The sequence below is a fragment of the Cavia porcellus genome, unplaced genomic scaffold, assembly GCF_034190915.1.
Source record: "Cavia porcellus strain 051 isolate PalLab524CR breed Dunkin Hartley unplaced genomic scaffold, mCavPor4.1 scaffold_8, whole genome shotgun sequence".
Taxonomy (NCBI): domain Eukaryota; kingdom Metazoa; phylum Chordata; class Mammalia; order Rodentia; family Caviidae; genus Cavia; species Cavia porcellus.
In genome coordinates, this window is record NW_026947491.1 from 56,467,663 (window position 1) to 56,485,841 (window position 18,179).

Below are 18,179 nucleotides of genomic sequence, written 5' to 3' on the forward strand. Positions count from 1 at the left end.
TAAATGAAAACAATCCTCAACCCAGATTGATGTACTCTGCAAAACTTTCTTTGAAATTTTATGGAGAAATATGATTCTTCCATGACAAAGAACAGCTAAAGAAATTCATGATCACTAAATAACACAACAAATAGTACTGAAAGAAACTCTAGAAAAAAACAAAAATAACCACAATCCCAACAACAACAGCAGAAAGAAACTATTAAGCAGGGCAAACAATTAAGAGAAAAAGTAGAAACCCAACAACAGAAGGATAATATAACAGTGATAAATCAGTACACATCAGTTATGTCCATCCATGTAAATAGTCTCACTCACCAATAAAAAGAAACAGACTGACCGAGTGGATTAAGAATCAAAATCCAACAACATGCTGTGTACAAGAAACACATTTAACTAAAAAGGAAATTCATAGACTAAAAGTTAAAGGATGGAAAACAATATTCCATGCAAAAAGAACTCAGAAAAAAGTAGGGATAGCTATTCTGTTTCCAGACAATATGAACTTCAAACCAAAAATGATCAAAAGAGATAAAGAAGGTCATTACGTATTTGTCAGGGGACTAATTCAAGAGGAAGAGCTAACACATAAATATATATGCACCAAATATAGAAGCACCCAACTATGTAAGACAAATACTAATAGACATGAAAACCAAATGCACAATAACATAATTGTAACAAGGGACCTTCATACCCCATTGTCACAGAGATAGAGCAGCTAGACAAAAGTCTGAAAATAAATAGCAGAACTGAATCAAACTTGTGAACAAATGGACTTAGTAGATGTTTACAGAGTGTTACACCCAGCCACATCAGAATGCACATTCTTCTTAGCTGCACACAGAACATTCTCCAAAATAGACCATCTATTAACCCATTCAACAGTCTTAAGTAAATGCAAATGTACTGAAATTATCTCATACATATTATTTGATCATAGTGCACTGAAACTGAAAATTAACTGCAAAAGAAATTGCAAAACCTGCATAAATACATGGAAATCAAACAACAACCTGTTGAACAATCAATGGGCTATAAGTGAAATTAAAGAAGAAATCAGACAATATCTACAATTCAATAAAATTCAGATACAACATACCAAAACCTGGGAGATGCAATGAAAGTGATCCTAGGAGGGAAATATATAGAAATAAATTGTCACATCAAGAAAGTAGAATGAGCACAAATAAATTATTGCTACATCTCAAGCTTCTAGAAAGAGAAGAGTGACTTCCAGGGAACATGGTGGAGAGATAACAGCAGTCACAGAGGCCCTCTGAGATTGCCAGCTTAGAATCCAGGAATGATACAGTGTGAGGAGTCCTAAGCAAGGGGAGATATACCCTCCTAACTCAAGAATGAACTAAGCTGAGAGAAACCAACTGGAAATGCAATCCTGGTGCTATAAGAGGAACAGATAAAATCTCAGCATGGAAGCTGAAACCCATGCCTCTGGAAGCCATGATTTGAATTTCCTGCTGCCACTGCTGCATCCCAGTCGGCACAGCAGGGAGAGAGATGTGCGAAAGCTCTGAAGCAGGAATCAGCCAAACCAAACGGTGTTGAGATCAGGACTGGTGGGGAGCCCTGAATCGACCTGTGGTGAGTGAGAGGAATGGGGACCCTTTCATAGACTAGGAGGCTCCAACAGAGGACATTCTGGGACCAGGCAGACTAGCCGTAACAGGATGCTGCAGTGACTTTAATCATATGTTCCCCTCTCAAGCGTGATTCATAGGGAGTGGTTGGCCTGGGTGACGCTGTGGACTAAGACCCAGGAGGCTAGCCCAAACCAGGTCCCTGCACCTGGCAGTGCACCCTAGCAGTGAAGCCTTCAGTAGGTTGACCTGGAGGAGCGGGTCCAGCAGAGACTACCCAGGTCTGTGTCTCCCTAGTACACTGCAGTGGGCGGGAACACCTAGCTAGTGGATTCAAACAAACTGTGACAGAAAAAGAGAAAAAAAAAACTGGGCCTCTTATATACATTTGTATGGAAGGAACAAAAAGTATGGGAAGAGGGAGCAACACGAAAGGGTCCTCAGTCTCCAATCCTGAGAACACTGATCCAGGAAAGGTAAATACAAAGAAGAATGAGAATAGAAAACATCCACTATCAGAGATGGCACCGATAGACATAAAGCGATATCTCCAGAGCCTCATAGACGAGGTCAAAAGTGAAATATTTAATGAAATAAAGCAAGATATAAGTAGAATACTTAGAGAAATGCTAAGCACCGCCCAAGAAAAAACAGATGGTGGAATGGAAGAAGAGAAAAAAAAGGGGAGAATTGTTTGATGGAGAAAATAGAGAAAACATAGAATACGTGAAGCAGGTTCAAAGAGATTACCAGGAAACTAAAAACTATTGAAACCTGGCATAACAGCTTGAAAGAAACTAAGGATAGATTATCAGAACTGAAGGACAGATTTGTAAGGTGGGAGCATGAAATGAAAAACTTCTTAAAAATAAGAAGGAAACAAACAGCAATAATACAAAGGCTAGAAGATGATAAGAGAGTCTATAACTTAAGAATTAAGAATGTAAAAGAAGAAGTAGGAGGGGCTGGGATTTAGCTCAGTGGCATAAGCGCCTTCCTTGCAAACAGGCAGTCGTGAGTTCGATCCCTGGTACCGATAAAAAGGAAAAAAAAAGTGTAAAAAAGAAGAAGTAGGGACACAAACAATTGAACCACAAAGGCTATTCACAGATATAATCCATAATTTCCCTAATTGAGCAAAAGGTAAAGATATTCAGTTGTATGAGGCATACAGGACCCCAGCCACCTACAACCCAAACAGAGCTACACCCAGGCATATAATAATCAAAGTTCCAGAAATCCAATATAAGAACAGACTATTAAAAGCTGTCAGAGATAAGAAACAGACCACTTACAAGGGAACACCCATCAGAATTACAGCAGATTTCTCAGCACAAAACATCAAATCACGAAGAGCATGGGGGGAAATAATTCAAGCTTTGAAAGATAATAACCTCCAGCCAAGATTGATATATCCTACACAACTGTCCCTAGAAATTGATGGAAAAACAAGGTGCTTCCAGGATAAAGAGGAACTAGGGGAATATGCAACCACCAATTCAACTCTACAGAGAATATTCTAAAAAAGAAAAATACCAAGATTCCAGAAACAGTGGCAGAGAGGCCACAATGAATGGAGCAGAAAGCAAAATGAAGAAGACAAACTGACAACTTATGACAGAAAAAGAGTTCAACAGAAGTGAGGCAGAGAAGGTTGGATGGCAGGAACAGCTATTTTGGAGAAAACAAGACGTCCTAATAGCTAGTGCTGACTTAATATCATCTTGTTTTGAAGTCCCATAAAGTTTTTATTCTTCTGTCTCCCATAGCTCTGAACATGTTTGTATGTTATTGGATTTTATATGTGATAATATAAACAAAAAATTTATAGACAAGGAGATTATACAGAAACCATTGTTCATTTTCTGATAGTTGGTTCTAAATACCCTGTAATACTGTCATTCTCTTGAATGGTTTTACGTTGTCTTGATATGTTTGATGCTACAGTATACGAAGTTATACTCAAAGATTTCAGGAAAGAGACACTATGGTAACTACTTTTATGTTGGGATTATCTTGTGGTGAAACACTATTCTGCTTAAATTGTTATGTTTTGACCTGCACTGTTTTGTTGTTATGCCCTCTTTTATCTCAATCTCCTTTTTTTATTATTTACTTTTTCATTTTTATCCTTTTAATTAAGGGAAAAATAAATTAAAAATAGCAAGATATATTATATTAACCCACTTTGATTTCCTATTTACTTGATTTGAAACCCTGTATTACTCTCACCATCTTGTTTTGACTGATTTTCCTCTATTCTGTTTTGCTTGATAGTACCAAGTTCGAAAGTATAGGCAACAACTGTGAAGACAATAAGATTCAATAGTCAACCATTCTGGTTGACTATTATCTTCTTTTGAAGTCTTGTAATGTCTCCAATGTTTTTATTTTATTGGTTTTGTTCTTTACTGTTTTGTTCAATTTTATTATAACTGATGATATAGGCAATTCTTTTTAAGATAGCAAGAGGAATTATGGTAACCATTGTTGATCACCTTGTATTTTATTTTTACATTATATATTATGTCCATCCTTTTGATTTGACTGACTCTGTTCTGTTATGTCACATTTGGGCTTTACTCTCTTCAAAAAAAAGTAACAAGAACTGCGGGAGTAATAAAACCCAAAATGTGTAATTGTCATTGTACAAAAGAGAGGAAAAGAAAGTGCTCTAAAGGACATAACTGCATGTATATTTAAGTGTATAAGAAAGATAACCATATTACTGAATTCTGTTGGATCACTGAACAGAATTGTTTGCAGTCTCACTGTTTGAATGTCTACTTTATATGCTTTAATTTTATAACTTGAACAACTATTTCTAAGATAATATGTAATCCATTAACTAGTGATTTTCTACTGTTCATTTTTTTCTGAAATTCTGTATAACTTGTACCCTTTTTCTGTTTTTTTCTCTTTAAATAAATTTTTTATAAAAGAAAGAGAAGAGTAAGTAAAACCCAAGGACATAGAAGAGAGGAAATTGTAAAGATCAGAGCAGAAATTAATGCAATTGAAACTAAAAATATACAAAGAATTAATGAATCAAAAAAAGCTAGTTTTTTGAGAGAATAAACAAAATTGACAAACCTCTAGCTAACCTTACCAAGAAAAAACCCAAATTCACACCATAAGGACTGAAAAGAGGGAAATTACTACAGATCCCATGGAAATTAAAAAGCTCCTGAAACCTACTTTGAAAATCTCTACTCACATAGAGTGGAAAACACAGAGCAAATGGACAGATTTGTAGAAACATATAAACTACCAAAGCTCAACTATGAAGATACAGCAATTTTGAATAACCCAATATCAGCTATTGAAATTGAAAATGTAATTAAAACTTATCAACAAAGAAAAGCCCATGTCCTAATGGATTCACGGCTGAATTCTACAAGAAATTTAGAAAAGATTTGATGTCAATACTCCTAAAACTCTTCAATGAAATTGAAAAGGAAGCAATCCTCCCTAAATGATTCCTGGAGGCAAGTATTGCTCTGATACCAAAACCAGAGAAAGACTCAACCAAAAAGGAGAACTGTAGCCAATCTCACTAATAAGTATTGAGGCAAAGATCCTCAATAAAATACTGCAAATAGAATGCAACATATCATCAAGAAGATTATACATCATGACACCATTCTTGGGATTCATTCCAAGAATGCAAGGATGGTATAACATATGCAAATCAATAAATATAAATCAACACATCAACAGAGCCAAAACCAAAAATGACAGAGTCATCTCAATAGACACAGAAAAAGCTTTTGATAAAGTCCAACACTTGTTTAAGATAAAAATCTTATAGAAACTTTGAAATAGATAGATAATATCTTCCTCAATTTTATAAAAAGCCATCTATGACAAACCAACAACCAACATTATACTAAATGGACAAAAACTGAAAACCTTCAGCCTAAAATCAGGAACAAAACAAGGATGTCCAATATTACCACTCCTATTAAATATTAAATATTGTTCTGGAAACATTAGCCAGAGCAATTAGACAAGAGAGAGAAATAAAAAGAATAAGGATAAGAAAGGAAGAGGTTAAGTTATCACTATTTGCAGATGACTTGATACTCTGCATAAAAGACCCGAAAAGATCCATCACACACATAAGCATATTCCGTAGTGTAGCTTGATACAAAGTCAACACTCAAAAATCAATAACATTCCTGTACACAAACAACAAATTCACTGAGAGAGAAACTATGGAAATGACACCTTTCACAATAGTATTCAAAACAATGAAATACTCAGGAATCAACCTAACAAAGGATGTAAAAGACCTATACATTGAGAACTATAGTACACTAAAAAGGGAGATTGAAGAGGGAATCAGAAAATAGAAAGATATTCCTTGTTCTTGGTTAGGAACAACAAACATTAGGAAAATGGCCATACTCTCAAAACTGTAGTACAGATTTAAAGCAATCCCAAAATACCTTGCAGATCTAGAGAAAATATTAGTAAAATTCATCTGTAAACAAAAGAGACCTTCCATAGCAAAGGTAATCCTGAGCAACAAAGGCAAGGCAGGAGGCCTCACAATTCCTGACTTGAAATTACACTCAGAAGCTACAGTGATAAAATTAGCATGGTGCTTGCAAAAAAACAGACCTGAGGATCAATAGAACTAAGTAGAAGATTCAGACAAAACTTTCATCCTACAGTCAGGAACAGGACAAGGATGTCCACTATTAGAGCTCTTACTCAGCATAGTTCTGAAAACATTAGCCACAGTAATTAGATGAGAGAAAGAAATAAGTATAGGAAAGAAAGAAGTTAAATTATCATTATTTTCAGGTGACATGATATTCTACATAGAAAATCCCAAAACTTGTACCAAACTAAATTCAGTAATGAAAATGCATACAAAGGCAACACTTAAAATCAATAACATTCTTATACACAAATAATAAACTCACTAAGAGAGAAATTAGGAAAACACCTTTAACTATAGCAACAAAATAATAAAATACCTAGAAATCAATCTAATGGAGGAAGTAAAAGACCTCTACATTGAAAAGACCTCTACAGTACTCTAAAAATGAGATCAAAGAGAATAGCAGAAATGGAAAGATTTCCCTTATTACTGAGTAGGAAAAACCAATACAGTAAAAATAACCATACTTCCAAAATGTTATGCTAGTTTAATGCTATCCTGGTCAAAATACCAACAGCATATTCCATAGTATTATAGAAAGCAATCCTAAAATTATTTGGAATCAGAAGTGACCTAGAATAGTAAAAGCAATTCTGGGCAACAAAAACAAAGAAAGAAGCACCACAAACCCTGACTTGAAATTATACTACAGAGATACTATGATAAAACATCATGGTACTGAAAAAACCAGACCTGAGAATAAATGAAACAGATTAAAAGATGCAGAAGAAATTCCAAACACACTCAGCCACCTTATTTTTGAAAGGGAGACAAATCTGTTCACTGGAAGAAAGACAGCCTCTTGATAGCAGACAGATAGTAGCAGCTACAGAGGCCCTCTGAAAGACTCAGCTTAGAATTCAGGAATGGTGCTGAGTAAGGAATCATAAGCAGGAGGAGATATGCCCCGGTGACCCAAGAACAAACTGGTCTAAGAGAAACCAACTTGGAATGCAATCCTGGTGCTATAACAGGAACAGAAAAGCCTCAGTGTGGAAGCTGGAGTCCGCGCCATTGGAAGCCGCAATTTGGGTTTCCCACCACACAGCTGCTGCGTCTACATCGGCTCGGCAGGGAGACGTGCGGAAGCTCTGACAACGGGAATCGGTGAACAGAGTTGAAAACAGGACGGGCGGGGAGCTGTGCATTGACTTGCAGTGAGGTGAGTGAGAGAAACTGACACTCTTCCACAGTTTAGGAGACTCCAGCGGAGGACATTCTGGGACTGGGCAGACTTGTGGGAGTGGGGCACTGCAGCGACTTCAGCCACGTATCCCCCTCTCAAGTGGGATTGGTGAGAAGTGCCTTGCCTACGTGACACTGATGGCTGAGACCCAGTAGGCTAGCACAACCCAGATCCCAGAGCCTGATGGAGGCTGGGGGGGGGTGCATAGGCTGCCTGGTCTGCAACTTCCTGGTGTGCTGCGGTAGGCGGGAACACCTAGCCGGTGCAATTTGATCAGGCTGTGGCTGACAGGGAGGAAAGCTGGGCCTCCTATATATGCTTGCATATATAAGGAACAAAGAATATGGGAAGAGGCAGCAACAAGAAAGGCCCTTCCACCCCCAATCCTGAGAAACAGGCAATAGTGGTCACCACACCAATAGACATAAAGCACCATCTAGAGAGCCTCATAGATCAGTTCAGGAATGAAGTTATTAATGACCTGAAGCTAGACATAAGCAGAATAGTTAGAGAAATGCTAAGCACCACCCAAGAAAAAACAGATGGTGGAATGGAAGAACAGAAAAAGAGGGGAGAATTGTTTGATGGAGAAAACAGAGAAAGCATAGAATACGTGAAGCAGGTTCAAACAGACTACCAGGAAACTAAAAACTCTATCAAAAACTGGCATAACAGCTTGAAAGAAACTAAGGACAGACTATCTGACCTGGAGGGCAGATTTGTAATATGGGAGAATGAAATGAAAAACTTCTTAAAAGTAACAAAGAAATAAACAGCAATAATACAAAGACTAGAAGATGATAAGAGGATCCATAACTTAAGAATGAAGAACATAAAAGAAGAAGTAGGGACACAAACAAATGAACTACAAAACTACTCACAGAAATAATCCAGGAGAATTTTCCTAATTTAGCAAAAGGTAAAGATACTCAGTTGTATGAAGCATACAGGACCCCAGCCACCTACAACCCAAACAGAGCAACACCCAGGAATATAATAATAAAAATTCCAGAAAATCAACACAAGAACAGAATATTAAAAGCTGTCAGAGACAAGAAACAGACCACTTACAAGGGAACACCCATCAGAATTACAGCAGATTTCTCTGCACAAACCATCAAATCACGAAGAGCGTGGGGGGAAATAATTCAAGCTTTGAAAGATAATAATCTCCAGCCAAGACTGATATATCCTGCACATCTATCCCTGGAAATTGATGGAAAAACAAGGTGCTTCCAGGATAAAGAGGAACTAGGGGAATATGCAACCACCAATTCAACTCTACAGAGAATACTGCAGGATATTCTAAAAAAGAAAAATAACAAAGAATCCAGAAATAGTGACAGAGAGGCCACAATGAATGGAGCAGAAAACAAAATGAAGAAGACAAACTGACAACTAGTGACAGAAAAAGAGCTCAACAGAAATGAGGCAGAGAAGATTGGATGATAGGAACAGCTTTTTTTGGAGAAAATGACATCTTAATAGGTAATACTGATTTAGTATCATCTTGTTTTGAAGTCTCATCAAGCTTTTGTTCTTCTGTCTCCATTGGTCTAAACAGGTTGTATCTTACTGGATTTTATTATGTATGATAGTATAAGCAAAAACTTTTAAAGACAAGGAGATTATACAGAAACCATTGTTCATTTTCTGTTAGTTGATTCTAAATACCCTGTAATGCTGTCATTCTCTTAAATGGTTTTACATTGTTTTGATATAGTTGATGCTACAGTATACGAAGTTATACTCAAAGATTTCAAGGAAAGAGACAATATGGTAACTACTTTTATGTCAGGATTATCTTGTGGTGAAACACTATTCTGCTTAAATGGTTATGTTTTGATCTGCGCTGTTTTGCTGTTATGCCCTCTTTTATCTCAATCTCTACTTCATTATTTACTTTTTTATTTTTACCCTTTTAATTAAGGGAAAAATAAATAAAAATAGCAGGATATATTATAGTAACCCACTATGACTTTCCATTATCTTGATTTAAAGCCCTGTATTACTCTCACCATCTTGTTTTTGACTGATGTCCCCCTATTCTGTTTTGCTTGATAGTACCAGGTTCGAAAGTTTAGGCAACAGCTGTGAAGATAGTGAGATTCATTATGACGCCCATTCTGGTTGACTATTATCTACTTTTGAAGACCTATAATGTCTCCAATGTTTTGGTTTTGTTGGTTTTGTTCTTTACTGCTTTGTTCAATTTTATTATAACTGATGATATAGGCAATTCTATTAGAGATAGCGGGAGGCATTATGGTAACCATTGTTGATCACCTTGTATTATGCTTTTATATTATCTATTATGTCCACCCTTTTGATTTGATTGACTCTGTTCTGTTATGTCACATTTGGTTCTACCCCCTTCCAAAAAAGTAATAAGAACTGTGGGAGCAACAAAACCCAAAATGTGTAATTGTCATTGTACAAAAGAGAGGAAAACAAAGTGCTCTAAATGATATAACTGCATGTATATTTAAGTGTATAAGATAGATAATGATATCACTGAGTTTTGTTGGATCATTGAACAGAACTGTTTGCAGTCTCACTGTTGGAATGTCCACTTTACAAGCTTTAATTTTGTGACTTGAACAATTATTTCTAAGATGACAATATGTAATCCATTAACTAGTGATTTCCTACTGTTTATTTTTTTCTGTAAATCTGTATAACTTGTACCCTTTCTCTGTTTTTTCCTCCTTAAATAAAATGAAAAAAAAAGAAAAACAGCCTCTTTAATAAGTGGTGCTGGAAAAATTGTTTTTCCACATGCCAAAAACTAAAACTAGATCCATGACTATCATCATGCACTAAACTAAAAAGTCAAAATGGATCAAAGATCTAAATATTAAAATAGAAACACTAAATCTACTGGAAGATAAAGTATGTAGAACTCTTGAAGACATTGGTGTAGTGAAGACTTTATGAACAAATTCCTAATCACACAGGAACACAAAGAATCAACAAATGAAATCTCATCTTATTAAAAAGGTTTGGCACAGCAAAAGAAAGTACCGACAGAATGAAGAAAAAAAATTTCCAACTGTTTCTCAAAGGGCTACTATAAAGAAGGATAAGTTTGAGACATTTTTATCTAAATGGATACACTTTGAGAACATGTTCTTAAGTGAAATAAATTGGACGCACATTTACATACCAAATTGTCAAGTATAAATAAGGCTTAAAATTTATATTAGATATTGTAAATATTCAAATGAGAAGGAATACAGACAAGGGAGAGGGAGAAAGTAAGGAAGGGACAAGACAAAAAAAATAAAAAGAAAACTGAAAACAAAAGTTTTGTAAGTAAGGAGGGAAAGAGAATATTTAAGGGAGGAAAGAAGAATGGGGGGGAAAAAAGCAGAATAAATCATGTACACATACAAATTCCCAATGATTATCATGACCATGATATATATCTATAATGTATCAATAAAAATTAAATAAACACCAAACATGATGTAATCTAATTGCCACTCATTCCCACAACATGATTTCTTAAGAAAGAAGATAGACTACTACTAACATGAGTTAAACACCTGGAAGTAGCAGCAGCATCACAAACACTACCTTAATTCTCCTCAAAATTAAGGTTGCTAAGCTGCTACCGAGACCTGGCCATATTGGGACTTAGGCAGCTGCACAAGAAAGCAATTTGCTGGTCCTCTTGATAAGCACCCCTGGCGCCAGCCAGGAGGAGAACCAGTCTGCTGTTCCCGTGAGCCTACCAGCATGAGAGTTGAGAATCAAACATCCCTCCACTCCGTCAGCAACTGGAGACAGAATTCTGAGCATCTCTTGGGAGAATGATCATATGCAATATAGCAAATAAGGGGGATTTCCTTCTATGTTCTGTTTGAAGGCAAAGGTTATTTTCACTGTTATGTTTTGTAATGATTGTTATGCTCTATTCAGTATTCTTCTTCAACTGGTTTTACAATGGTCTTCATTGGTTTGATTTTGCTATACCTAATTGACTGGACAACTATTGTGAAGATAATGAGATACACTATAATACCTATTACTACTGTCCCAGTATCCTGCTTTGAAGTTCTGTACCACTTTCATTTGTCTCAATTGGCTTTGTTTTATCTTGTTCTGCTGTATTTTTACCTCATTCTGAATAAAAAATTTTTTTAAAAATTAAGGTTGCCCATCTTCTATATTCAAGTAGAGATTTCAGATGGTTGAGAGCTCATTTTTCAGTCTGATAGACCTGAGTTCAACCTCATCCTAATTAGATTTTTGAGATACGGACTGAGACAGTTTACTTATTAATCCTGTTTTATGTCTTTTTATATGTTCTCTACATTTTGTATTCTTTCTACTTTTTTCTTATATCGGAGACCAAACTCATGACCATGTGCTTGCCAGGCAAGCACTTATGCCACTGAGCGAAATCCCTGGCCCTCTTTCTGCTTTTGTAATAATGATTTATATTGTTTTATTTCTTTATTGTTTCCATTATTCATCATTTATATGCCATCATAAGTATTACATTCCATGTTTCTATCTATGGTTTCTTTCATTGCATCAAATTCAGAATTTTATTTGTCAGCATCAGTTGGTGCTTCTGAAATCGAAGGGCTGGGCATTTTAGAACTTCTTCAACTGTCAATCTCATTCATACTAAAGGATACTACATAGATAATTATTTATTCAAATAAATTATCACATGTATTGTGTTTCTGTGTACCATGGCTGTTTATGTAGTTATGCACATCACTCATGTCAAAATGGGAAAGAAATGAGAATCAGAGAATAGAAGAAGTTCATGAGAAGAGACAGAAAATTTAATTTCTGACCATAATGTTATTGTAACAAGACAAGATGGAATCAAAATGGAGTTTAGGGAAGAGCAGAGACAATTTTCTACTGTAAGAGGAAAGTTTCAAAAAATAGGTACAGATACTAGTAGGTTAATAAATTTGCCACTGGAAAGGCAATGTGCTTCTCTTCTGACTTTCTTTTGTTTGTGAATCATGAGTTGAACTCATTTTCAGAGAGAGAGGGAAAGAAACAGAAGGAGAGGAGAGAGAGAAATTAGAGCCGTGAGTGGAGAAGAGAAAAATGCAAAATATCATGTGAAAATACAAGATGGAATTTATTGAAAAATGCTATAATTTTTGAACCATTTGAGATCTATCATCATTAAATTTTTTCCTGTGGGTTAAACCAAGGGCTTTGTACATGCTAAGCACATGTTTTACCACTTAGATTTACTCTAGCATTGGTGTTAGCAAATGACTCTTACTCATGTATACATCATGTTTAAAATGCATAGAAGACTGACCACATGAAGTAGGTTTTTTAAGAACGATAGTGATAATGATAGCAAAATAGCTGATTATATGCCATGCATACTATACAGAAGCATTCTTAGAATCTGTTACATAAACATTGGTGTCATTAAAAGGTGATACTTAAATATATAATCAAGTAGGATTTCTCAACAATGTAGTTTACTAGATTTAAAAACAAGGAAAATAATAATAACTTTAAAACCAATTCTTGCTTATTGGTGTGTTTTTGGTAGCATTCAGGGCTTTACATAAATTAATTAACTTACTTGCAATCTCAGAACTTGTTACTACAATTAATTTACATTCATGACGACACCCAAATAACTTATAAATGGAAAAATGAGCAAAAATTTGACAAACAATCAAATTTAAAATGAGGAAAATAATATAGCAGTAAACCATAAAGGAGTATTTTGTTAGTTTTCCAGATAAATACAACAAATACATATATTTGGAAAGAGGAAGAGAGAATTCTTGTAAGTGTGGGAAACAATGAGTTCTGTCTTTTCTATTAAACAATAATGACTCCATCCTGGATAGCCCTTCCTGAACATACTACATTACAGAAAATGCCTGCTCAGTTCCAGTCCTGAGAACACAGTTACGAACCAAAGATAGCTTATCATGGGCCAAGGATTTTCTGTTCTCCACATTCCCCTTCACTCTGCTCTGCCCTCTCCTCAGCAACTCCTCAGATTTCCCCTTGTACTGACTGAGTTAGCTAATTGCAATAGATTATAAACCTCCAAACCAGCCAATGAGAAAGAGATCAACTTCTCCTCCTGCAACAGGAATAAAGGGGCAATCCTCCTTTATCCTGCACATCTGCTGCCTCAAGCTCATGCCCTTTTGCAAAAGTATAAAGCCTTGTTGAGATTTCTTGGTGTCTGAGTGCTTCATTACCTGTACCAACAAACTGAGTCTTGGGGCTTAATTCCAACACAAGGAATTGGCTCACACAGTCATGGAAGCTGAGAAGCTCCATGATCTTAAATCAAAAAGCTGAGGAGCTGACAAAGTTGATTTGGACAATCCATGGCCTAGCAAAGTTGACAAAACATTAATTATCACGAAGGGGAAAGAAATTAGAACATGTTCTGAGTCCTGATTCAAGCGTCATTGCTAAGTAGTGATGTGACATTGGGAAGATTAGTTCATCTTTCTAAACCTAAATTCCTGAAATGCATGTAACCTGGATGTTGGGAGAGTTTATGAGATGATACTATATACATGAACATAGTGTTAGGCCCATATTTAAAGGTATGTTACCCAGGCTCCTATTTAATGGACTTTTTCCAGTCACTCTGAAGCATAATTCTATGACATGGACCTCTTGAGTCCTTAAAACGTGATGATAGCCAAGATGGCAGCATGAGCAACCAGCAAGTAAAATTCTATGGCAACACCTTGTATGTGATCCAAACAGCAGAGTTTAGTTCAAGAGAATTCCAACTGTGTCTCCGTCTTTGATACTTCCTCACTGCTGGTACACACTGCTGGTAACACCCATAACCTAAAGAAGGAAAGGTTTATTTTGGCTAACAATTTGTAGAGTGTTCAGTCCATAGTAGACTACCTCCAAGCAGGGTAGCAAGGCAAAGGGATATCATAGAAGAGAAACAGCTCATGGTATCACAGCTGAAAGCAGAGAGGTATCAAGGGAAAAAATGGCTCCTTCCACACCACTCCTCCAGTGACTCACCTCCCTTAACCAGGATTTCCCTCTCAATGTCATATTTAGCTATAAGCTCACCCATGGACTAATCTGTCCACGTATCATGCCCCTATTACCCAAGTACTTTCCAAAGCCCCACCTATGAGCAAATGAGGCAATAAGGGACTATTCAAGGGACTTTCCCAAGAGACAGGAAAAATAGTTTGCACTTTAAAACATTATGAAGAGCTAATAATACTTAAGTTACTGATTAAATAGCATTGTGTTTCACTAAGCATCAGAAGAACTCATTTTAACAGTTAAAGAGGCGTAAGCTAGAGCTTATAATTAAAGAATAACGAACTGCCTTTATCGCTGCTTGACTCATGGAAATTTATAGTTAAATATTATAAAAAGCTTGTCTAGAAAAAAGTAAAAGACTACTTTCATCTTTTTTAGTTTAAAAGTACCTGATTAACTTACAGAGCTTAGATCTGGTGTCTTTAGAGTTTATGGTAACAATAAAGAAATTGCCAAAAATGTAAACAGTATGAGCAAGAAAGATATTCTGCATCTGCTAACTAATTGTTACAACCAAGACTATCATGGTCATAATATAATTTGGTGAGCCAAGCCTCTGTGACAAGTTTATTGCCAAGAAACAATCAGTTTCACAGCTGGAGGGGCCATAGAAACCATGGCATCTGCTGGTGCCCACATCTGGCAGATGGAAAACTGAAATAAGAGAAATCAAACTCAAATTCACATGGACACAGCAGAAACTGGGCCTGAAACAGAGATATTCAAATTTTGCACCCCTGCCCATTTCAATACTCACAAAACATCTTTTTAGAATAGCTCTTAAAAGTAGAAAGAAAGCTAGATATGTCTTGGGTAAGAGAACCATATCCTAGCTTGTGACTTCAGACAAATCACTGGATTGCCCTTTGCCTCATTATCCACAATTATAAAATAGTAAAAAGTATTCCATACAATTCTTACTAGAATTTAACGAGATGACAAATGTAAAAATGTGTTTCTTTAAATCGAGATCATAAAATAGTAGGCTCAAAGTATTTAGTGTGCATAGGTTCTGTAAATTTAAAAAATTCAAATTTTAAAAATCAAAATATTTCATATAAAATATGGGATTTGGGTTCCTTTACAAAATAAAATTTGGCAGTAATTAATTCACTTTTTCTCTTAGCCATAATTGGCTAAGTACAGTTAGTAGTCCCCATCATTACAGATGCTCACACAGTTTCTCATTTGCTCAGTTCCCATCTAGCCCACCTCAGTCAACACTGCCCACTCCTGGCCCTTGCTGGCATGTAAAAGAGTCTCTTTTGACTTAAATCTTGATATAAGTATCAGTTTTGATTATGATTCAGCTATAGATGCTGTGATGCTTACCATAAATTGACACACACTTTCCATGAAACCAAATAGAACAAAATCAATATGAAATAGATATTACCAACCACACGTCTGCAGAACCACTGGAAAAAATTAACTGTTATTGCAAAATAACTCCTACACATAATGACTCAGTTTTATATCTATCATAAATTAGTCTCCATGTAAATAAAATGAGACATGAGAATAAGCTTCTTTTCCTTTTGAAACTTTTCAATGAAATGTTAATTTTCAAAAGTAGGAAGAGTTTGTTCAGAAACACCAAGAGAAACTGGGTGCTGGAATGTCTCCAGTTGTGTGACTCCATCTCCTGTCTTAAAGACAAGCATGAAACTCACAGAGGGAAAAATTTCTTCTCCTTCTGCATTGTATATTCATAGGCTTTTCTCTTGATGCTTAAATTAAATACTTAAAACATCTCTTCCAACATCATAGATAGCCTTCCTTTTAGAATGTAAAAATATCCACAACTTTTTGTTAATTTTGGAATGCATGGTAATTGAATTTGATTTCACACATCTCAAAATAATATTTCATTTTCAAGTTGACAAGAATGTACCAAAGCAGTCTATTGTTGTCTTCCACTAACCACCTTTTCCCCATGTGATGTTGAGATTAGAATTCATTTTAAAAGAGACAGTAATATTACACCATACTACATAAGATTCTCCTCTCCTTTGCTCACCCAAGAAAATTACACTTTCCTGACCGTGGCCAAGTGACTTACTTTAGTAATGAATTTGAAGACAATTATATATATATATATATATATATATATATATATATATATATTGCTGTATGTAGAAGTATTTAACAGATGGTGCTCATATTCCACTTTATTTTTTACCTTATTTTGTAAGACTAGAAGCCCCCTAATGGCCTGATTATTTGAATGACTTATAAGAAGACTTCTGTTCATTTTCTTTGATCATGTAGTAAGGACCAAAATAAATTAACCATTTTTGTTTTAATTCACTGAATTATTGAGAGATATTTGTTATCGCTGTGTAACTTGATTAATCCTGAGATACATTGATATATCTTCAACTATTTTCTGTACAATAATTAATTTTAAAATTTATCTTTCCTTATTTCTTATGTCCTGATATTGAACGATCCCAAAGTGATAAATATGATGTGATAGAATAAAATATCCATCCTTACATACAGATGAACAAGTGTGGACATTTTTCTTAAAATTATGAAAACGAGTAACTTTTGAAAAGATGTGTTGACAAGGATGTAGGGAAATTGAATTCCTTATATTTTATTAGTGGGAATGCAAAGTGGTGCCACCAGTGTGAAAAATAGTGTAGACCTTCCTCAAAAATTAAAAATATAAGTTATCCAAAACAATTCAAATCAGTGGGCCAGGTATTTAGCTCAGTGACAATAAGTACCTGCCTGGCAAATATGAGGTCATGAGTTTGACCCCTAGTACCAAAAAAATTTTTTAAATAAAGAATTGAAGTCAAGATCTCAAAGAAAGATTTGAATTCCAATGATCCTTTCCATTAACAATAGCCAACATGTGGTAAAGCCTAAAAGTCCATTAAAAGATTAGTAAATAAAGACAATGTGGTGTATGCATATAATGAAATATTGTGCCTTAAAAATTAAAGAAATCCCACAATACAGAATAATATGGATTATATTAAATGTATTATACTAAACAAAATAAGCCAGTTACAGAAGAACAAATATTGTATGACTCTGCTTGCTATACATATTTAAAATAGCCAAATTTATAGAATGACAGAATGCATTGATAGCTATCAGGGTTTGTGAGGGAAGAGAGAAGTGGAAAATTGCTACTCAGTGAAAAATTGCTAAAATTTTAATTTTACAAGACACAAGTGGGACCCTACTACTTTCCCTGTTTTGTTGCTTAAGAAATCATGCCATTCACCACCAGGCTTAAATGACACTTTCCCTCGGTATAATTCTATATATATTCATTTTTATTTTTTATCTTTGTATTCTATGCATATGACTTATTCTTTTGTTGCTACCATGGTATACTCGTTATTAAAGTTTTACAATATGTTTTAGTATTTGTTAGTAAAAGTTTCTATATAAACCTTTCTTTCAAAATATTCTTAGACATTACCTCCCATTTGTTTTTCCAGATGATTTTTGAAATGATTATGCAAAACATTAAAAGAAAATCAATCAAGATTTGCTTTAGGATTATACTAATTATTATACAAATTATTTTGCTGAAAACTACATTCTTAAAATACTTGACTAGGGCATCCTTAGTTGTATGAAACCCTAAGTCATCCTATTCCATTTCAGAACTGTTTTTATTGATCTACAAGTTTAAAATAAAACTTCC

The 18,179-nt window shown here is 35.2% G+C and overlaps 1 pseudogene; it reads left to right on the forward strand.

Annotated features, from left to right (window-relative positions):
- LOC100733061 (kelch repeat and BTB domain-containing protein 8-like) overlaps positions 1-18,179 on the forward strand; it is a 99,069-nt pseudogene that overhangs the window by 9,806 nt on the left and 71,084 nt on the right.